The sequence below is a fragment of the Lissotriton helveticus genome, chromosome 1_2, assembly GCF_964261635.1.
Source record: "Lissotriton helveticus chromosome 1_2, aLisHel1.1, whole genome shotgun sequence".
Taxonomy (NCBI): Eukaryota; Metazoa; Chordata; class Amphibia; order Caudata; family Salamandridae; genus Lissotriton; species Lissotriton helveticus.
The window spans coordinates 92,997,961-93,020,889 of record NC_136058.1 but is presented as its reverse complement, the minus strand read 5'-3'; the positions used below and the strand labels follow the sequence as shown (position 1 = coordinate 93,020,889).

Here is a 22,929-nt window from a genome sequence, read left to right as displayed (position 1 = left end):
CGTCAACACACTCCGCGCCTCTACCACCCATCAATCCGCTCACCGACAGTTAACACCACAATCTTACACCGCCAGCAACTAAAAATCTCCAGTGATAGACACGTGCGGCCACAGCAAAGCACACTACAGTGTAAATACACCATGCGACCTCTGCAAACCAACACATGGGCGGAGGGACGCCGAGCTCGGGGGAGGAGGTTGCGGGGAGCCGGGGCTACAGCGTCCGGCGGACACATGAAGGGGGGAATAAACGGGAACTGATGGTAAAGAGCTAAAGTGGCGCCAATGTGGCCAGTGACCATGTGGGTGAATGAAGGGCGTCTCCTGCCCATACGTAAATATCTACAAGTGCCAACTCATCATTAGCATAAGCGTAGACCCTAGTAACCACCCGTGACCAGCCAGGAAAAAAAAAGATAACCTAAACACACCGCCCTGTCTCCTTTTGGGATGGCCCATCCGGACTGGATCCTTTGCTTTACGGTAATACGCCTCCTTTAGATAAGAAATTGCTTCAGGACAGCTGTGAAGCAAACGACCCACTCCGGATGGGTCGGACCAAAAGGGGAAAGGGCGGCAACAAAAAAAAACGCATTTCCAATGGCAGGCCACCGTTTAGCATAAACGGTTACGCCAGCCAATGAAAAAGAGGGGCGGGGCTTCAAGTCCCCTTCTGAAATCTCCTTGATCACAAGAGGTCTCACAGAGTGAGCAGAACTTTGCGCTGTAACGCAACGCAAGACTTAAAACGAAGGTCAGTAGAGAAAGACATCTGAGGCAGCCATGGCGGCTACAATCAGCCATGATCTCTACCCACCAATCTGTTTGAAACCATGCAGATGGTGATGTAATCACTTTGGATTTTTAAAACCACTTGGATGCTAAGCCTGTGCCTAGACATTTAATGTAATTTCCATTGAAATGAATGGGCACTCCATGACGAGTTACCCTTGTCATTAGCATCCAAGTTTAACCACTTGGATGCTAATGACAAGGGTAACTCGTCATGGAGTGCCCATTCATTTCAATGGAAATTATTAAAATAAGTTGAAAAAAATGTGGTCAAAACAAATGGAAACAAGCATTTGCAATGCAATAGGTCTCGCATTACTGAAAGTTTGAGCTATTGGCATTGCTAATAATAATGTAACACCAATAGCTCAAACTTTCAGAAAAACGAGACCTATTGCACTGGAAATCAATTGTGGCACTCGCGCTTTAGCTCGCGCTTCAGCTTTAAACATCTTAAGCTAAAGCACGGGTGCAGAGATTGATTCAAAAGTAAAGAAATAAGACAAAAACATTCAATTTCTTTACTTTTGAAGCAACCGCTGCACCTGCGCTTAGCTTAAGATGTTTAAAGCTAATTCACAGGTGCTGCAAAAATTAAATAAAGAGAAAAGAAAAGGCAGCCACATGCTTTTTTTCTATTTGTTTACTTTTGTTACAATGGAAGCACCCACGCTTTAGCTTCGTTCTAGTAAATATATTTATGGATTTAGAATGAAAAACACAAAACTTCAGGTACCAAACAAAGAACATAAAACAATTGGCTCACCAGAAAATGCAATTTCAGCGATATTATGTATTTCCAGTAATAGGCTTTAATTTAACAAAGCAGTGCATTCTGTGAGTTATAGTCTTGGTTCAGATCACATGGACTAAAACTTCAAACTAATGGCTTGTGAAAGGAAAGAAGAGGTTAGAATGCTCAGAGTAAACACCTCGCACCATATCAGACATGACGAGCGATGTCTGTTAGGAAGATAACACAATCTGGTTCACATAATTGAATCCATCACCCCAAAGAAACTGCAGGGAATGCATGGAGTGGTATGCTTGGGCACACAAGACGAGACCCAGTAGCCAGGAACAATATCAGACTAACCACTGTCAGCAACTAACCTTGAGTTCAGTTGGCTGCCCCACCTAAAGTGCTATATGAATTCTACTACAATGTCAGTTTGAAGGGATCTGGACTATTTCTTAATTGTGTATGGCTCTAAATATCTTGGTGAACTGGAGAGTAAAGCACATCAGTTGTCTGCTTGTCCCCTGGAAGTTAAATAACTGCCAGGTGACCCCCATGTCATATGTGACTCCTTTAACCACCAGCACCCTGAATCATAGAGCTTGTCTTTTCGCTCCGAGTTTGTAAGTATGAGCGCATGGCCCAGGAGGTGGTCCAAGATTGCCACTTGGCCGGGGCCTGCTGCTGAAAGGGGGCCCAGATATCGGCAGTGGTGCACGTTTCGTATTTCACAAAGCTTAGGAGAGGGGCCTCAAGATGGAAGTGCCCTCTCTCTGTGGAGCACTGAGTGGGCCTCCGTGTGAGCATATATATCCCAGCATGCAAAGCACTGTTGGCAGAGAAGCCGAGACACACAGGCCAGCTGTTTTATAAGAAGACTGAACATTATAACTAACACACACACACACACACACACACACACACACACACACACACACACACACACACACACACACACACACACACACACACACACACACACACACACACACACACACCCCCCCCCCCCCCCCCCCCCCCCCCCCACCCCCCACCCCCCACCCCCCCCCACACCCCCACCCCCCCACCCTACTTCACCTTCCTTCCTTAATGGTTGCAACGCAATATGCGTTCGCAACACTCTTTCTGTAATAATAGCTCAAACACTCTTTCTGCAATAAAAGCTCAATGGTCTGAGCACAAAGGACTATAAAGCGACAAGGCCCTTTCACCCACATTCACCATGATAAGGAGGGACGCAGACCGAAACAACATAGGTTCATCTAATCGGTAGTAGCGGAATTAGCGTCCAAGCCGCTTCATGACACTTAACAACAACCCGCCAAATTATCAAGTATCAAAGCGCGGTTACGAACCATCCTGCTAAGTTAAACAAATTGTATCCACTTGCCTGACCACAGAATGATGAAAGGTTGAGCCAGCCGGGATACATCGCATGCCATTACAACACGGTTGTTAAACACCGCGTTGTTACATCGCAAACCATTACAACGCAAGTCGTTACAACGACTTGCTGTAGGGGCAGAAGGTGTTGGATTTAAAATCCAACACCTTCCCTACTGTTGCACAGACTGTAGTTGGAATAGTAAATTATACTATTCCAACATCCAGCACCCTCTGCAGCAAGTTGTTGTAACGACTTGAGTTGTAATGGTATGCGATGTAACAACGCATATTCGAGCCAGCCTGGCAAAGAATGCAGAAGGCAAGCTCCCTCTGCTGAAAAGTCGAGGCAGTTGAGAACATGCACAACACACATCTTAGTCGGGTGAGTCGCGCATTTTGTAAACATCATGCACGGCCGCCATTGGTTATAATGGAGTGGGGAGAGGCGTGCATTTTGCAAATAAAGGAGTGCGGCCGCCACTGGCTGGTACTCGATGAAAAGAGGTGCGCTGTGCCACTGGCTGGTACTCGATGAAAAGTAAGGCACACGCCCGTTAAAGTTTGTCCCGCTTCCAAAGAAAAGATAGGAAGGTGCACGGACACTATAATTAAAGCGTGCGTGCTGCTAAAGGAAAGAAAGGAAGGCACTTGGCTGCTATAGTTAAAGCTTGCTGCGCTGCTAAAGGAGAGAAAGGAAGGCGTACAGCCGCTATAGTTAAAGCTTGCCACGCTGCCAAAAAAAGTAAAATGATTTAGAGGAAAAAGGTGCAAATTGAGCGAGCCGCGCATTTTGAAAATATCACATGCGGCCACCATTACAAATAAAAATATAAAAGCGGGCATCATGCTGAAACCTAAAGCGCGGCACCCGGAGGCAGGACAACAATAAGGAGCAGACAGTCAGCAGAAAGTGGAAAAGCGGGCGCCGTTGCAAGAAAGCATTTTGTGCATGCAGTAAGAGAAAATCATTTAAGAAGATAGTGCTCACAGACTGGAAAAAAAGCATACAGAGTAACAACACAAGTAACAGGGCCAGTCTTCATGGGAGGTTACAGAAGTACAAAAGGCTATACTAAGTAGGGACTACTCAGCCTACTCATTAATTAAAAGCAACATTTAGAAAGGAAAGTGACAGGAGCCAATTGAAAAGATGGGCTGCAAATGGGCAGAGCTTCAAGTCCATACTTGAATACAGCATGTCTCAAAGAGACAGCGCAAGCGCTGCCTAGGCGAGATCTAAAAAACTGGGACGACAACAAGTAAAAAAGGTCAAAGGATAACAGTTAACTCATACAAACAGTAAAGGGAAAAAAGACAAAAAGGTGCAAAAGGGTTCTCTCTCTCTCATAAAGAAAGAAACAAAAATTATCATTGGATTAAAACGAAATGCATGAGCAGATGTTAATGGAAAAATAAAAATAAGTAAGCTATTATTTACTTAGACTGATCACCTGAAATGAATGCAAAAGTAATGAATGGTCCCACAAAAAATCACATGCAACTGCTGAATCTCACTCCAAGCTACTGAAGAAAGTAGAATAAAGTGTGGGAAAACATAGTCAGCCATTTTAAATTCTGGTGCTCCTACATCACAAAAAATATTCAGGTTCAAGTTTAGCTGCCAGAAGAGACAAAAGTAACAATACTATAAACTTAAAAAGCCTGGAAATGTAGCAGTCAATGTATTAATGTAACCTTAACTCCCACTACCACTATGAAGTGTGAAAGGACAAATGCATATGAGACTAAGAAGGTATTTGTGTACTTAGCTGAACAAGGCTTTGAAGAACTGTATGACTATGCTCATGAGGTCAAAGAGCAAAGGAATTGGTAAAGGCACAATTATTTGATTTGATTTGAAATATTACTTATTAAGCGCACAAATGCCGTGGCGTCTTGGTGCGGACTGTGACACATGATTAACTAGCGTGAGCCTCTGATGCTTCCCGTTTGAGAGAACAACCAGGTTTTCAGCTCCTTCCTAAACATCATCCGGTTAGGTTGAAGTCGCAATGTGGATGGCATCTGATTCCAGAGTTTGGCCGCACAGAATGACAACATGTGGCCCCCCATCTTGCCTTGCACATTTTTGGAATACACACAAAGCCCTTCATTGAGGATCTGAGAGATCTAGCGGGAGAGGACATTGTGAAAAGTTTCCACTTCTCCCCAGATATTCCTCCATAGAGAGCCTTATGTATTTGTTGCGGGGCAAGTGGGGCCGAAGGAATTGACGCAGAGGCGGTAGTCGTATGTTTAAGCGATGGTTTAATGTTTATAAATACTCATTGCTTTCTACTGGTCAGTCTTTCCCTGGCGAACGCGGCTGGGTCCGTTCTGGTCTGACGTGGGGGCTCCAGGCTCTCTTGGTATCTTCAACCAGTCGTAGCGTCTCAGGTGGCTCCGGAGGTGTTGTTGCCCCAAAAGAAAAGAAACCAAGGTTCAGGACAACCGTCCTCTTACTTATTACCAGGGACTGGGAGTGAGGGAAACCGAGTGCTATGGTGCTCCGGGGTTTCTAGTGAGGTGGACGTTGAGGATTGGTGCTCGTGATCGGGAGGAAGAGTATATACAAAAGTCACCCTGTGTACAAAGGAGTCTGTACAAAACAAGGAGTTTTGTACACGGGTGGCGGGGCGCTTTATTAGGCAGGAGGGTTACGTCTTCCCACCCAACCCGCTACCTTCCCCCGTACCTGGTCGAGCCACGCTCCTCCCGCGGCAACGTGGCGGGGCAACTCGTAGGAACGTTTGCCTCCTGGCTTGCCGTCGATGCTCCTCTGTTCCGCACTCCTCTCCTTCACTTCACTTCGTCTTCTTCCCCCGGTCTCGCTGCTCTCTACTCCGCTCTCTCGCTTTCCACTCCTTCCACCTCCAGGAAAAGTCGTCCCTCGACTTCCTGGTTCCGCTCGTTCTTGACGGGTCCTACGCGATGACGTCACATCCAGGCGGAGTCTCGTTAAAGGGGCCGTGTACAGATTCGTCGTCCTGCCACCACCAAGGGGTTCGTCTGTCCTGGAGCCAATCGTCAGCAGGAGGTGGTTGCTGCATAGAGGGTACAAAGGTGGGTGAGAGGGGGACGGCGGACCACCAGTCCTGTAATTCTTCGGACCCGCCCCGTCACAATATTATACAAAGAGCCTTAAAGTTAGCTCTTTGCGGAACGGGAAGCCAATGTAGAGCTCTAATAGCCTCTGATGTTGGGCGTCCCTTGCGGATGTTCATGAGCAGCCTGGCAGCAGCATTTTGCATTGATTGCAGCTTCCTCTCCTGTGCTTTATCAATTCCCACAAAGAGCGCGTTGCAGTAGTCAATTGTGGATAGAGAAGGTGCTACTACAACGGTTCTTTGAAGTTTGTATGTAATAAAGGGGAAGATTTTCCTCAATGTTGTTAGGAGAAAGAAACAGGAGGAAGTTAGCTGGTTAACTTGGGCTGACAGATTAAGCTGCTCATCTAGAATCACCCCCAAGTTCTTTACCTTGGTTCCTGGACTAGGACAGGCTCCCGCCTCCATAGGCCAGCAGTTGTTATTCCATAACAGAGGTCCCTTACCAAATTCAAGTACCTCAGTTTTGTCCATGTTTATTTTTAGAAAGTTCAAGCTCATCCAGTTCATGATGTCCTTTAGACATGCATGTAAGCTGTTAGCCACTACTTCTGATGGTTTAGAAACCGAGCTTGTAAGCTGCGAATCGTCTGCATACATAATCAAGGAGAAACCATGCTTTCTGATTAGAGAGGCCAGTGAGGACACGTAGATGTTGAAGAGAGTTGGTGACAAGGCAGATCCCTGCGGAACACCACATGGGAGTTGAAAGGTTCCAGACTTTAAGTTCTCCCAGTGAATGCTTTGTTCCTATTTTCTAGGAAGGAGGATAGGAGGGTCAGAGCGGTGTCCTCCACCCCTAGGTCTCTCAGCCGCTGTACCAGCATTGTATGGTCCACAGCATCAAATGCCACCGAGAGATCTAGTAGGATCAGGATCGCTCTGCCACATCCCCCTCCCCCCATCTACTATCCTCCGGATCCCCTCCGTGGCTAGCACCAGAGCTGCCTCCGTAGAATGACAGGGTCTGAATCCATGTGAGGAGGGTCCTGGAGTAAATTCTCTTCTAAGTAGCGAATCAGCTCTTTGTTCATCACTTTTTCCAATATTTTTGCTGCCAGGGATAACCTGGAGATTGGCCGATAATTTTTCGGCTCGAGGGGGTCCGGAGTTGGCTTTTTAAGGCTAGGCCTTATGCAGGCCTTTTTCCATACGCTGGGATATTTACCCGTTCCTATAACTTGATTCAAGAGAGGGGTAAGGTGTATGCTAATATTATTAGCTACTAGTTGGAACGTTGCTGGTGGGCATGGGTTGATTGGCAAACCGGATTTTGTTAATGTCAGGATGTCAAGAACCTCCTCCATAGTCAAAGCCCTAAAGTGTGACAGCCTCCTAAATGTTGTACACGTTTGCAGGGATATTTATTGGAACAGTGGTGGGCATATTTAAAAGATCATTATAGATCAGCTGTACCTTGCTCTGAAAGAATGTGGCCATTTAATTACATAGGGCTTGATCTGGTCTGAACTGGGCCATATGCGGAGGTTTAGCTAACGTATATACGGTTTAAAAAAGTTCCTTAGGGGAGTGTTCCACCTCTCCTATTTTAGCCGTGAAATAGGCACGTTTGGCTTCAATGATTGCCTTTTATAATCATCCAGGCTACAGTTATATGCTAGCTTATGTTTAGTACTATAATCCGACCTCCTAGTCCGTTCCCTCCTTCTGCATTCCATTTTTATGATTTTTAAGTCCCGACTATACCAGGGCGTAGTTGTTAACGCTCTTTTAACTACTTTAGCTTCTTCTGGGGCAATGCCATGCACAGCAACTCTCACCCAGTTATCAAACTGGTTGGCTGCTGCGTCGTTGTCACTGTCTAAGAGGAGCGGCCCAGGATTTAGAGCCTGATCCAGATCTTACTTTTTTATCTTATTCCATTTACGGACACTCTCTTTTATAGTGCAAGTTGGACGTGATAGGCTAGGTATTTTATTTGTTGCCTCAAAATAGATAGCTCTGTGGTCAGTCCAAAGTAATGGTACGGTCTTTGTAACAGTTATATCCGGTTGGTTTGTAAAAATACCGTCCAAGGTATGACCTATCAGATGGGTGGGTTCCCGGACCATCTGGGAGAGCCCATATGCTGCTAAGTTATCTACTAGTCTTATTGTGTCCAGATTATTCTCTAGTTCGAGGTGGTAGTTGAAATCCCCTAAAATGGTGAAGAAATCTGACTCCGAGCTTAGTTCTAAAAAATTCAATATAGCCTGTGAAAAAGCGGTTCTAGGTGCAGGGGGCCTATAGACAAGTAGACCTTGAAATGTAAAATGGTCATTTAATCTAAATGTGAACTGTAGCACCTCTGCTGGAAGCAGCGTCGAAGCCTCACGGTGCAATTTTAGACAATCTCGGTAGAGCAAGCTATACCCCCACCTCATCCCTCTGTCCTATCCTGATGCACCACTGCGTATCCTAACGGAAGGGCTATATTCCAGTCAGGATCAGAGCTGGCGTTAGTCCAGGTCTCAGTTAAAAAGACAATATATGGCTTGTCTAATTGCAGGAGGCATTCGAGTTCCTATTTGTGTTTTACGTGTGATCGCATATTCAATAGTATGCAAGTTAAAGTTTGAACTTGTACCTTGATTACATTATCCTGGCCACTATTTACATCTAACTTGTATAGGGGAGCTTTTCTTAAGTCTTGACGTTTGTTGCATGTTGAGGAGTCCTTATTACCTATATACAATGTGACCGGATCCTTCCCCTCGGTCTCCAATAGTGGGAGAAACGAAAGCCACAGCGCATACATTTATAGGTTTCAGGCACTATTCCCCCCTACCATTGGTTACAAGCAAGACACTCACCAATCCGGATATCATAGAGTTGTTGCCGACTGTATTTGTGGGCAGAAATTTGGCCTGGGGTTCTGGCGCTGGGCGCCGATGGGCGCCGGCGGGCTTGCCTGTTGCGCACCCGCTGCGCAGTCGAGCCAGCGTGATTTTTAAGGAGCAGGAACGAAAACAACTAGACCGCTGATCCTTAAAATTGCGGGCTCGCTATAACAGGCGGCTCCGCGGGTCTACGGCCAGTCGGTGATTTAATGGCAGCTAAAAATTTAATTCTAAAAGCATTCAAAACAATTACATAAAGTTTGTGCAAATTTGTGCAAGTGGAGCGTTAACAGCAAAGCTATTAATTTGTTTGCCCAAGCACTATTATTTAGTGACAGCATATGACACTAGGGACATGATTTGTAGGTGTCTTTATGTGCTGATGAGGTTTCCTCCTACGCAGTGCTTAGTTTATAAAATAATAAGTGCTGGTACCCCAAGTTTTTCTGAGAAGCCCGCTACCAGTGCGGCTGAATGGCATTGGTTGCCAGATACCAAAGCTTTCTAGCCTTGATTCCATCTTATGCCGCTTTCAAGCACCATCCTACACTCCCTTACCCTTAATCTCACTCCTGCAGGTTTTTTTTCAACCCTGCTTTCGCCCTTTCTCATTGTTTTTCCGCCATTCTCTTCCATCTTCCTTCCTCTTTTTCTGCCTTTCTCTCATAGTGGGTCAAAGTCTCATGAATGAAAAAAAGCCCTAGTTCCCATAATGAGTACGGGTGGGCTCCACCGGCCCAAATTAAGCACTAATCCTGAGCTATTAAATGGTCCTTAGATCATGTGTGTCATTTTATGGTTGATAGTCTTTGGTGGTTTTGAGACTACTTCCATTGGAAGCGGTCATCTCATCCATTTTGGATGTCATAGGTGATATACTTGATGCAATAAGAAATGGACCTACATGGCCCCCCTCGCTGCCATCGTCAGACAGCATGGGTTCAGCATTGCATCCTATGCCGACGACACCCAGCTCATCCTCTCACTCACAAAGAACTCCGAATGCACCAGACTCTCCAGGAAGGAATGAAGAACATGGCAACCTGGATGATGGACAGCTGTTTGAAGCTCAACTCCGAGAAGACAGAGGTCCTCATTCTCGGAACCTGCACCTTCGCTTGGGACCACACCTGGTGGCCTGCCACGCTTGGGAGCCCGCCCACCCCACAAACTATGCACGGAACCTCAGCATATCCTCGACTCCTCCCTCTCCATGAACTGTCAGATCAACGACGTCACCTCCACCAGTTTCAAGTGCCTGCGCATCCTCCAAAATCAAATGGACCCCCCCCCCCCCCGACTGCAGGAAAACCATCACGCACGTGCTCATAACCAACAGACTGGACTACAGCAACTCCCGATTCGCCGGTATCAACAGGACCTTCCCACATAAACTCCAAACCATCCAGACCGCGGCAGCCAGACTCATCCTCGGGACACCACGTCACAAACAGATAACCCAACACCTACAAGACCTCCACTGGCTCCCCGTCGAGAAGAGGGTCACCTTCAAACTTCTTACCCACGCCTACAAATCACTCAACATCAGACCCAAATACCTTAACGAGAGATTATATTTCCACATTCCCAAGAGAAACCTCTGCTCTGCCGACTTCGCCATGGAAGAAGTCCCCCGCATCTGCAGAAACAGAACAGGCAGGAGAGCCTTCTTCCATATCACAGCCAGGACCTGGAACGAGCTCCCTGTGAACATCATACACTCTCCGAACCTGCACACGTTCAGAAAGGACCTCAAGACCTCGCTCTTCGACCGAACAGGAGCTGCCCCCCCCCTCCCCAGCGCCATGAGACCCTCACAGGTGAGTAGTGCGCTCTACAAACCCCCTGATTAATTGATTGAACTAATATCAGGAGGTTATGAAGCATGAATGGTGGGAGGTAAGAGTTTGTTACTACCTTAACTGTTACATTTTCAGTCGTTTTTAGGTTTTGTTATTTAGGAACTTATTGGGCCTGGCACTGTTAGCTAACATTTATTTAAAGCCTTTTCACATGCGTTCCAAGAGTTTAAATCTGAAATCCCAATGGTTTGGCATCCAAAGTGGTTTAAATGTAGAGGGGGAAGCAAAAATGTGGGGTGGGAGACTGGAAGAAGACAACAGGGTGTGGCGTAATTCATAGTGGTGCTATAAGAGACACTGTAAAAAGAAATTGCAAGGGAAGGAAATTTGATAATATTCAGCATATCGGTTGCCATTACATAGACACACCTTCATCAGCCCTGGTCATAGGTCGCACAGTGTTTTCTTGTTACATCTCACTCGTCAAGACACCGGAAGAGGTGACAGCTGTCGGAGTATCTGATCACAATGGCGAACAGTCCACGGGTGTAGTTGGTAGATACCTTTCTCTCTATATCATGCAAAAGGATGCAGGAGAAGCAAGAAAGCAGCATCAGACTGTTGCCTGAGATAACATATCGCATTTCTGACACCGGGGCAGCTGCCAGCTTCTTACCTCACAAGCTTGGTGTCCCACAAACGCGAGACACTAGGAGAACACTGTACAGCCTTGATATCTGTAATGGAAATATTTTTTAAAGCAAAATAATGCTATTAACCTGTTTTAATATATTATGTTTCATACCGCACATCTGTGTTGTGTAAATACTCCGATTCTAATTAACATATATTACTTTTGTTACTAGGCTATTTTACTGACTTGTTGGTACTCAATTTACAAACCTGGGACCAGATCTATGGTTAGTGTAAACTCACTGAATCATCAGGTTGGAAAAATGTAACTAACACCGTCCACGGGGCCCTGGTCCTCCCAAGTAGACTTTATAAGAAATGAAAAATACAGCTGTGTTCCTTCCTCTATTCACAGTTTATTACGAAGTAAAAAAAATTAGAAGAAATGTGTTTTTTTATTAATTCTCTTGCTGTTCGTTACTAAAGAGATTTCGAAAAAAAAGAATCCCTGTGAAAAGTGAAGATCTATGGACCAAATGCATTTTTGAGAACCACTCTTGCTGTTCTCCAACCAAAGTTGGGAGAAAGAATCAATTCTGATTGTAACAAAATCACATACTCCCTCATTGGAGCGACATCAAGTATTTTGTTTGCAATGGTCTAAGTAGAACATGTGTAAGAATGGTGTAAGTATGGTGTAATAGAACATTGTGACTGTAGCGCAGCACACTCATCCAACACTGCTCAGCTATATCCAAGAGCTGAACATCACTGATCTTACACCAGTATGCATTTCCAATTGGACTTCGCATTCCACATGCCTGTACCCCAACAGTACACAATAGACATAACACTGCAGGTACATCCATCCCGACTCGACTCCATATAGTTGGGCATCATCAAACCTACAGCATGCTAAACAAAACACGGCACACACATGCAACACAGCAAAGACACAATATGCAGTTACTAGGCTGTTGAGTCACACACTGATCACAACTGTGTCCCAGTCCTCTGTAGTGCATTCTGGTAAATACAATTCAAGGTACTCCATAGCTAACTGTTTTTGTTGTTTTCACTTGAGTGTTGAAGCACAGCTCTGTAGCCCTTGAAAACAGTGTTTAATTTGACTGAACTATTCAGAAGGGCAAAGAGTCTGTGGGGGGGGGGGGGGGGGGGGGGAGACCATGACCTGCTGCTGAGAGTCTGTGGATGACTAACTAAAACCAAACATTTGCAATGCAATAGGTCTCGCCTTTGTGAGAGTTCGAGCTATTGTCATTGTAAATGACAATGCTTTTCATTTATGTGTTTTGAAAACCTGCAAGCGGTGCATAAACACGCACTTTATACTAATAGTCCTTGCTTACGAGAAGCAAGGCTGGCAGTAAAAGAGGCGCAGTTACTGCAAGCCTTGCTTCTCGTAACCAACGACTATAAGTACAAAGTGTGCATTTACGCACCGCTTGCAGGTTTTCAAAACACATAAATAAAAAGGCAGTCATTTACAATGCCAATAGCTCAAACCCTCGCAAAGGCGAGACCTATTGCACCAGATTGCTTTGGCTAGAGTGCCTGATGCTTACAATGTTATGAAGCATAATGTAGTTGATGAACAATTGATTAACTGCCTACACAGCCGAGGCTTATGAAAGTCTGTGTCTTAGCGAGCAAAACTTTATTCGCATGGGGGCGTGGCTTAGCGGGCGAGGATGGCGGTCGCAGCTTTGTAGAGCTCCCGCCGGCCCGGACATAACTTGCTCATTTATCCTGGCCCCCGAGCCCACAGTTTATACCACGGGAGTGGCATCGGTTCCGGGGGGCGCTCTGACCCCTCCGGTGCGCTGGTCCTGCGGCTCCGTCTATCCCGGGGTCTGGCGGCGTCGGCGGCGGAGTGCGGCCTGGTCACTGGCAGTGGATCCGGGACCTGGATTTTCGAGACGCCGAGCGGCGGTCGGTGACAGGCCGCCGGAGATCGCTTCCACTGGGCGGGTCCCGACCCGACTTTGCAGCTCCAGTGGCCTACGAGGTGTGGGGGCGCCCTGTATACGAGTGCTGTGCCTGGGAGCCCCTTTCATGGACAATACGGCGTTGTGGAGGCCTACACCGCCTTTGTGAGACCAGGGCCTCAAGTTTCGTGCCCTTGGGACTGGCCTGGCCTGGAAGCCGTAATTCTCACTCTGCACCCCCGGGACGCCTGTGGTGGCGCTCGGCCGGGACCCGGGGCTCCCTGTGCCCACGTCAGCGGGTCTGCTCCTGGAGACTGGCTGTTGGTTGATACGGGAGGTGTCCGCCCTGATCTTGAGTGGACGGTCCGGCTGGGCGGAGGTCTCCGGCGCCGAGGCCGCAGACGGCAGCCTGGTGCGAGACAACGTTGGGATTACAGGTAACAATGACCAGGGGCGGTGGAGGAGGCCCGCCTAAACAAGGCCCAATCGACAAATTCACGGGGCCCAGTGGGGGATCAGGGGCGTCCAGCAGTGGCAGCGGGACGGGGCCGGACAATGCGGCGATCTTGGCGGCCATCACCCAGTCCCGGGACATGCTTGATGCCAAGATCGGGGCCGTGGGTGCTGACGTTACGCTGCTGCGCCAGGATCTCCGCAATGCTGTGGAGCGGATTACTGAGACCGAATCTCGCATCACGGTGACGGAGACGGACATTGGCGCGCTGAAGCAGAGACTGGCGAAGGTGGAGCGCAACCAGAAGACACTCGCTACCCGGGTGGAGGATGCCGAAGGACGCGCAAGGAGAAACAACCTACGATTTATAGGTTTTCCGGAGAGGTGTGAGAAAGACGACATGGTACAGTTTTTGACTCAATGGCTGGGGGACTGGCTACCGGAGGGGGCACTGTCCAATTGTTTCGTGATTGAAAGGGCACACAGGGCCCTGACACAACGGCCGCCGGAAGGTGAGCGCCCCCGGCCTGTAATTGCAAGACTTTTGAATTACCATGACCGAGATGTCATTTTGCGAGAGGCAAGGAAAAAGGGTTCGCTCTCCTATGAAAATCACACTATTATGATCTTTCCGGATTATACGAAGCTGGTGCAGCAGCAGAGACAGTCATTTGTGGCCGCTAAAGCTAAATTGCGGGGTCTGAAACTCCAGTATTCTCTCCTCTACCCGGCCCGCCTGCGGGTGGTGCACCAGTCCCGGACACATTTTTTCGATTCACCCGAGGAGGTCTTTCGGTGGACGGACGAGGCGGTAAGAGTCAGGCCGCATCCCCAGCCGGGGCTGAACCCGGGCGGATCGAGGGGATCATCGCAGGAGCGGACGAACCACCCGAACCGGAAGGGGCGACCTCGGAGGTCCAGGTCACGTAAACGGTCGGCCTCAGTCAGTGCGACACAGACCAGTGGCACTATGGACTCTGAACACTCGGATGCTGGCAGCTGAACTCTGGGGGGGCCTGGACCTTGATCCTGTCTGGTAATGTGTTGCCCTACTCTGTACTTGATCAGCTACTGGGGACCCGATGGGGCCAGACTTTCTACGCATGTCACGATATGGGGCTCTCTGTGGGAATGCTGTGGGGCTCGGGAGGCGACTTCTAAGGGCCTTAGACCCTCACGAGCTGTGGGTGTGGGAGGGGGGTGAGTGAGTGGTGACCGGGGTGTTGGGATCCATTGGTATGGTGGGCCCTTGGTCCTCGGTTCTGGACCCGGGTCTCTCCATGCCGCGACAGATACTTCAGTGTTCTATGAGGTATTGGGGTGGGGGAGCGGGGAGGGGGGAAGGGTTGGTTTGTTGCTGTTTGGGGCTGGGGGGGTGGGACTGCACGTGTATATTGATGGTGGATCTTACGAATGGTGGGGTGTGTTGGGGTGGCGCGGAGGGCCTGCCGGGGGTGACTGTCTTGATGATGGCTGATCCAACTGCTGTGCTTCCTAATAAGGTCATCCGAGTTGTAACATGGAACGTGCGAGGGATGCTCGATAAAATCAAACGTGGAGCAGTGTTGCGCTGGGGGAAGAGGGAAGCGATGGATGTGCTGCTGCTCCAAGAAACTCATATGCTAGGCTCTAAGGTCCTGAGCCTCCAGAGATTTGGTTTTCAGCAGGTTTATCATGCCGGCTTTGCGAGGGGATCGAGGGGGGTGGCTATCTTAGTTCATCGCAGGGTGGCGTACGTTCATGAGAGGCAGTGGATAGACCCCCAGGGCCGCTTTGTTTTCATCAAGGGACGGATGGGTGCCGAGCCAGTGATTTTTGGCAGTGTCTATGCCCCTCCTCCTATGCAGTGGGCCTTGTCGGAGAGACTCTTTGCTGTGTGGGATGACATGCCGGAGGTGTTGACGGTGGTTGGGGGCGATTGGAATGATGTTATGGATGTGAGCTTGGACCGTCGGCGATGTGCGCCTGTGGCAATGGATTCCTCCTCCTCTCCCCCGCATACTAAACTGCGCGCAACGGCGGACAGCCTGGACTGGGTTGATGTGTGGCGCCATTTTCACCCTGCTGCAAGTGAGTTCACGTATGTATCGGCAGTGCATGGTTCCTTCTCGAGACTCGACTACATCTTTATGCCTGGTGCCTGTCTGAGTCGTGTGAGAGACGCTGCTATCCTGCCCAGGGGTCTGTCAGATCACTCCCCAGTAGTGGCCACCATAGACCTTCTCACGCACCGACAACCGTTTCGTTGGCGGATGTCTTCGTGGCATCTACAACACCCGGAATACGTACATCACTTGCGCGAAGCAATCGATAATTATTGGCGCGAAAATCCGGAGGGGGACGTTGGCGCAGTAACGGTGTGGGAGGCATTGAAGCCCACTATACGGGGTGTTGATATCGCCTGGTGTGCAGCCGCCCGACGAAAGCGCCGGGAGGCCATTACGGCAGCTGCGGCCCGAGTAGAGATCTTGGAGCGGCGTGGCCGGGAGGGTGGGGATGAGACTGCGGTACGGCAGCTCTTGCAGGCGCAGCAGTCCTATGCCTCGGTCTTGCGTGATGAGGCCAGACAGGCGTGGCTCGCCACGCGTAGCAGGGTTTATCAATGGGGGGACAAGTCCTGCACAATGCTCCACCGGCTGTGTCAGGCTACCTTCCAGCCTCTCACGCTGCCTGGCCTCACGGCGGAAGATGGCTCGGTGGTGACGGATCCGGCTTGTCTCGCAGCTAGCTTCGCCCATTACTTCGAGACACAATACGCCCCCCAGGACTCCCTGGCATTGGAGGAGCTTTCTGCGTATCTTGATGACCTGCTGCCACAGGCCGTCTCCGACGACACTAGAACTGCGCTTGAGGTCCCGCTTACGGCCGAGGAACTCGGGGACGCGCTGGGACAACTCAATACGGGGAAGGCGCTGGGCCCGAGTGGTTACCCATGCGAATTCTACAAAAAGTTCCACCTTCAACTGGGGCCCCAATACAGACGTGCGCTTGAGGCAGCACGGGCGGTGGGGGAGCTGCCGCCGGATTGGCGCCATGCCGAGATCGTGGTATTTCCGAAACCTGGCAGGGCCCCAGACAGGCACGACTCATATCGTCCTATTTCGCTGCTGAATGTAGAGGCCAAGGTCTTGGCTAAGGCCTTGGCAAACCGCCTGCTGCCTCATATTACCGCCTTGGTCCACCCTGATCAGGCCGGGTTCATGCCTCACAGGGCAACCCGCCACAATATCCGGCGGGCGCAGGCGGCGATAGATGCCATGGGGGCTCGGGGTGAGCGGGCAGCGCTTCTACTAGCGGATGTGGACAGGGCCTTTGACTCAGTGAGTTGGGCCTACCTGTTTACGCTCTTGCCCCGCCTAAACCTCGGTCCGGTGTTCCTATCGTATTTGAAACTACTGTACACCAACGTCACGGCCTCAGTCCGGGTGGCCGGAGCCACGTCCGGGCGCTTTCAAATTGGACGCGGTACCCGACAGGGTTGCCCGCTGTCCCCGTACCTGTTTGCCCTGGCAATGGAGCCCCTAGCATCCCGGGTGCGCGCGGATGCCCAGATACGCGGGTTTGAGTGGGGTGGAGACCTGGTGGATAGAATCGCATTATATGCAGATGATATTCTCCTTTTCATTACCGACCTGCAGCGTTCGGGTCCCCGGGTACTGGAGGTCATGCGCCTCTTTGGTGAGGTCTCCGGCCTTTGGCTCAACCTTCGCAAGTCCACTCTATGGGTGCTGGGTGGCGGAGTCGTGGTGGACCCCTGGGCTGCAGGACTGCGAGTTGCGACGGACGGGCTGAAATACCTTGGCGTCTATCTCTCGGAATCACGCGCCGTGGCGTGGAATCGTGGCGTCCTACCGGTTTGGGAACGGGTCCAGGCCGATGTCAAGACTTGGTCCAGAATGCCCCTCAATATCTTTGGGAGGTCGGCCATCTTCAAAATGGTGGCGCTTCCTCGACTGCTATACCAGTTACAAAACTTCCCCTACCCTATCGGTCTGCAATGGTTTCGCCAAGTCAACTCGACGCTGGGTCGTTTTCTGTGGGCCGGTGGAGCGGCCAGGGTGGCATTGAAAACGTGCTTCCTGTCCACCTATTGCGGGGGCCTGGCCGCCTCTGATCTCCTCTCGTACTACCAGTCCTCCCAACTGCTAGTTCTTAATGAGTGGTGGTACAGTGACAGGGGGGACCCAGCGTATGCATTGGAGCGGGCGCTCATGGGCGATCACACGCTGCACACCATTTTATACTCAGTTCGTCTGCGTCGTGCATTGCCGTCGGTTACCAGGGTGGTCTTTGCGGTGTGGAGACAGACCCTCCGCCGCATGGGCTGGTGGGGCAAGCTGACGGCCGAGACGCCGCTCTGGCATAATGGCCTACTCCCGGAGCTCGCGGCCCTGGCAGGCTTTGAGGGTTGGGAGGCGATAGGTATCTCGCTACTGGGCCAAGTCATGTCCGGTACTACCCTCAAATCGTTCGAGGAACTACGTACGGAGTTCCAAATGCCTCAGTCCCAGTTTTTCCGATATTTGCAACTACGTCATGCCCTCACCCCGAGCATCGCTAACCTGGACTCCTTGCCTGAATTCAGTCCTGTCGAGGCGAAGGTCTTTATGGGAGACCTGGGAGATAGGAAGGTATCCCGGATATACCAGACACTAGTTATCCATTGCTCCTCTACCCTACACTCTCTTCGGGCTGCTTGGGAGGTGGACGTGGGGCCCCTAGATGACGACGATTGGAGAGAAGCACTTGAATCCCCATGTGGGGCCGCCATTGCTGTACGGCTCCGGCTCATCCAATTTAAATACTTGCACCGGGCCTACTACACCCGCGAACGACTGTGGAGAGCTGGGCTGATTGCGTCCCCAGAATGTCTGCGCTGCGGAATGGTGCCTGGATCCCTGTTGCATACTGTGTGGTCGTGTGGCAGGCTGTCTGGCTTTTGGAGAGGCGTGTGGGGCTGTCTATCTGAAGTCCTGGGCTGGGACCTTCCCCGCACCCACCGGTTGGGGTTGCTGCATATTATGGAGGGTATTGGTGGGAACGTCTATAAGCGTCATTTGTTGCTTCTGGGGCTGGTTGCAGCCAAGCGAGACCTAGCACAGGCGTGGAAGAGTGTGAGGGCCCCATCCCCTGTCAGCGTGGAAGGCAGGCCTGGACTATTTCATGGGCCTTGAGAGGCCGATCTTTGAGGCGAGGGGCTGCCCTCGCAAACACTACAAAATTTGGAAGCGGTGGGCCGAGTACCGGGGTCTGTCCCTGGATCCCCCCGTGGAGCGAGAAGAGGACACCTGATTGAATGGACGTTGTAGGCCAGACTCTGTGACACTCCTGTAACACTACGCCTATACCCTTAATCCGCTGCTGTATGTACACGTGCATGGGGGGGTGGGGGGGAGTTGCTGGGAGTTGGGGGGGGGGACAGGGGTCGTGGGGCCGGGTGGGTTCGGGGTTTGTTAATATAGAGCTTATTTTCACTGCATATTTGAATAATTGCTGATTATCTGATATACTGTGCCTGTAATGTTGGTGGTGATCTCCGATTGGTGGGATGCCACTCTCTTATTGCCTACTTGCTCAATAAAATTGGTTTTGAAAAAAAAAAAACTTTATTCGCATGTACATTTTGTAATTTTCCACAAATGTAGATTAGCCAGAAAGAATGGTCCCAGGTAACAGAAATATTCAGCACTTTTATGGAGTGATCACTCATCACACGCAGTGTGTGAAAGCTTATAAGGAACAGCACAGGTTAAAATGTCCCAGTTAATTTGAACCAGGTCACCCATCTTGATATATGTGCAATATTTAAATAAACAAGATTCAATATGAATTCATATCATCGCTGCTTGATTACAGTAGCAGAGTAATTTATCTGTGGTGCTGCATTACAACTCACAGTCAGTATATAGTATTATGCATGCGCCCGGGAGATCAATGATGCGTTTGAGTGAGTTAGTTAATTTACCACTGTAGATATAGTTTCATTTTAACTGAGAAAACAATACTTGAATGTAACAGCAGTTGTAATGGAATATAACAGCAGTTGGCCCCCTCACATCACGATAGATAGAAAAAGAAAAAACACCCAAATGAAATGTCGGAGGCAGGAGAGACAAGTGTTTGGTGCTGTTTTCTTCTGTGTAATCCAAAGCCAATAGGATATATATTACAGAAGCGATTTATTAAAATATTCATGCTTCCAGCCACCGTGCACAAAATAACCTAACAAGACAAGTCATGCTCTTAGTGCCTTAATTGGGCAAAGGATAACATGATCTATCTAACCAGAGCACTAGTGAGAATGTTCCTTTTTTGCCCGCCTCTCAGATCTAGCTATCTGGTTATCAAAAACTCACTACTATATGTGTCGCACAGCTAACAAATAATTCTTCACCATCCTTGGTCAAAAGGTGCAACTTTCATCTAGGCTAGCAAACGAATGGGTGTGACCACTGTTGAAAAGGTCTCTTTGTGGAGCGAGGGAAGGGGCCTTTGCTAAAGCTGTACTCTATGTGCTCTACAATTTCTGACGTCTCCTTTTGTGTGCCTCTGGATCTTAGGACAGCATATGATATGGAGGCTTCTGCCGTGCAGAGAACGTCGAAGATGTCGGTGAGAGCAATTACCCTTTAACAAGCCTCTAACAATTGATGGAGTGAGACTTGAGAGAGAATGGGGTTGTTCGACACCGAATGGAGCAGACGAAGTCTGTTGTGTTGTACAGCTCCATCCAGTATCCTTGACCGCATGGTGACAATCACAGTGCCTGTCATAATACCGGGCGTGAGCGGGTCGTGGAACTGCCATGCCTTTCTCTGTGTGAGGTTGAGAAGGCAATACTTTAACACATAAGTAAGTCTGCCTACGGCACATCAGAAATTACTTTTACTGGAACGTGCTTAACTCGTAGGCATAAAGGGCTATGTATACCTAAGAGTTAGGTACCTCCCATGGACACCCTGAAATTGGCGCTGGGTGTGTCCGAAAAATTTGTTCCACTGCCTGAAACAGTAGTTTTATTGCCGCCATTGTTAAATTTATATGGTGCAGACACTAGTCCAGTGACGTCACGGCCAGAGCTGGGCAATCCGGTTTGAATCTCGAAGCAGCTTAACATCCTGTGAATGACATGGTTTTAAAAAAGTCAATTACTGAATACCATCATCCACTCCCGAAGTTAAAATACCTACATCTGCTAAAAGCAGCATTACGGACAACCCTTCATCTGCTAAAATCTGCTTCACAGAGAAAGGAACACCATATGGTGTAATAGCTAATGCGGCATGGCTTTGGAGCTGAAGAGCAGGATTCAAGTCTCCATGTCGACTCAACATTCGATTCTAGGCTATTCGCTCGATTTGCAGTGGAAAATGTAAACAAATAATTTAAGCAGCCTCTGCCAAATGTAAACAATTTAGTTTAAGTGGCCTCATGAAAAGTATTAGAAGTCCTCATACGTCACTGTACAAAGATGGCTTTGGCCTGTCAAAATGGCCCGTAGTAAAAGAGGACAAGGCGGTAACAAGTAAGCCAACAAACGTGCTTCAATGACCTTTGTGCTTTTCGAACATAAACATTACACAAAAGACTAACCATGGTAAATAAAACGATCAATTGTGGTTGTAAGAGAGCCAAAAGGCATAGAGGACTGAGTTGTGAGGCACTACAAAACAAAGTAAGCGGGGGATCCACGGATAAGACAGACCAGCATCGTAAATATGTATACTGGTAAACAATCACAGCCTTGTGCTTGCCTGGTAGCAGTGCGAGAAGCAAGAACCACTAACCGTTTCATGAATATGCTCCTCTGGGTTAGAACCAGGCCATAGACAGCATAATTCACGTACATTCGGGAATTTCGCACTCTGCTGGTTACACAAAATCCCCGAAATTAGGCCACTGGGCTACTTCGCGTAATTACATGGCAAAAACTAGGCCAACATTTAAAAAACCAAATCCCCGCCGGGCTGCCTGCGACGACCCGGAAGCCGGCCAATCACAGCGCGGCCCCAACCGGAAGTTCCGCCCCATCGCGCCGAGAGGGAGAGAGAGCTGGCCGAGGAGCCACGAAGGCTCCGCATTGAGTCCCCGTCCCGAGATGGGGGACCGGGTGAAGAGCGGGCGGATGGGGAAGGCGGGCCTCTCATGTGGCGAGAGAGCCCCGCAAAGCGCTACCGCCGCCCGAAATGCAGATCCGCCGCCAGAACAGGTGAGTGTGTTGAGTGAGAGGAGGGGTGAGTGGGGGTGGGGTGTACGCGTGTGTGTGTGTGTGTCTGTTTGAGTGTGTTTGTGCGTGCGTCTGTCTGTGTGCGCGTGTGTATGTTTAAGGGGGGGTGCGTGTGTGTATATGCAGTGTGTGTATGGCTTTCTTTGTGCGCATGCGTGAGTGACGACGTGCGCGCTCACGAGGTACAATCTCGGAAAGAGAAAGCGCGTGCAACATTGCTGTCCTCATTCCCCCAGAAGTAACAACATAAGTCGTCTCGCCCTAGACAGCAAAGCTTCGCTTTGCTTTCGTCTAGGCGAGACCTAACAATCACCAGCTCTCCAAAGGGACCAGGGCTTGTATATACATTTGGGTGAATCTACACACCGGTCACAAGCCTTTCGCAGTCCTCACCAGTGTATTCTGTAAAAATACAGTTTAATAGCCTGCAAGACACATTTTTTGTTGATTGAGGGTTGAAGCACAGCTAGTGCTGTATAGCCCTTGAAAATTCTGTTTACTATTTTTGAACTCTTCAGAAAGGCAAAGAGTCTGCTGAGGGGAAGATTGCTAAGATATTTCATATGGATGAAGATCTCCAAGCTCACAACAGTACACATCGCCAGTTAGACATCACAGTTTATATGGATATCCTACAACATTAGACATTAGAAATCAGAAATTAGAAATAACAATGCATGCACATCTATCACTGCTCACATACTCCATGTAGTTGGGTATCACGGAACTCACAATTTGCTAGGCAGATCGCGACACACACCTCCAACACAGCACAGATACAATATGTAGTTGCGTATCACTGTGTTCACAACAGCATGGTCCACCATGACATACCATACATTCTAAAAAACACATTAGAACAGACATTTTTTTTGATAACCAATTTTTTACGAGAAACCAAGAAGGGATAACCACACCAGCTGTACCTAGAGTGAATCGCACAAGACATCTACACAAGAAGAGCACCTCAACATAAAGAACAGAACTTTTAGCTGTATGC

General features: G+C 49.1%; 1 protein-coding gene across 3 annotated transcripts in view; it reads right to left on the bottom strand.

Moving 5' to 3' along the window:
* The window catches only part of JAK1 (Janus kinase 1), a 490,769-nt gene that overhangs the window by 396,641 nt on the left and 71,199 nt on the right, over positions 1-22,929 (bottom strand). The gene's annotated exons all lie outside the window — the stretch shown is intronic.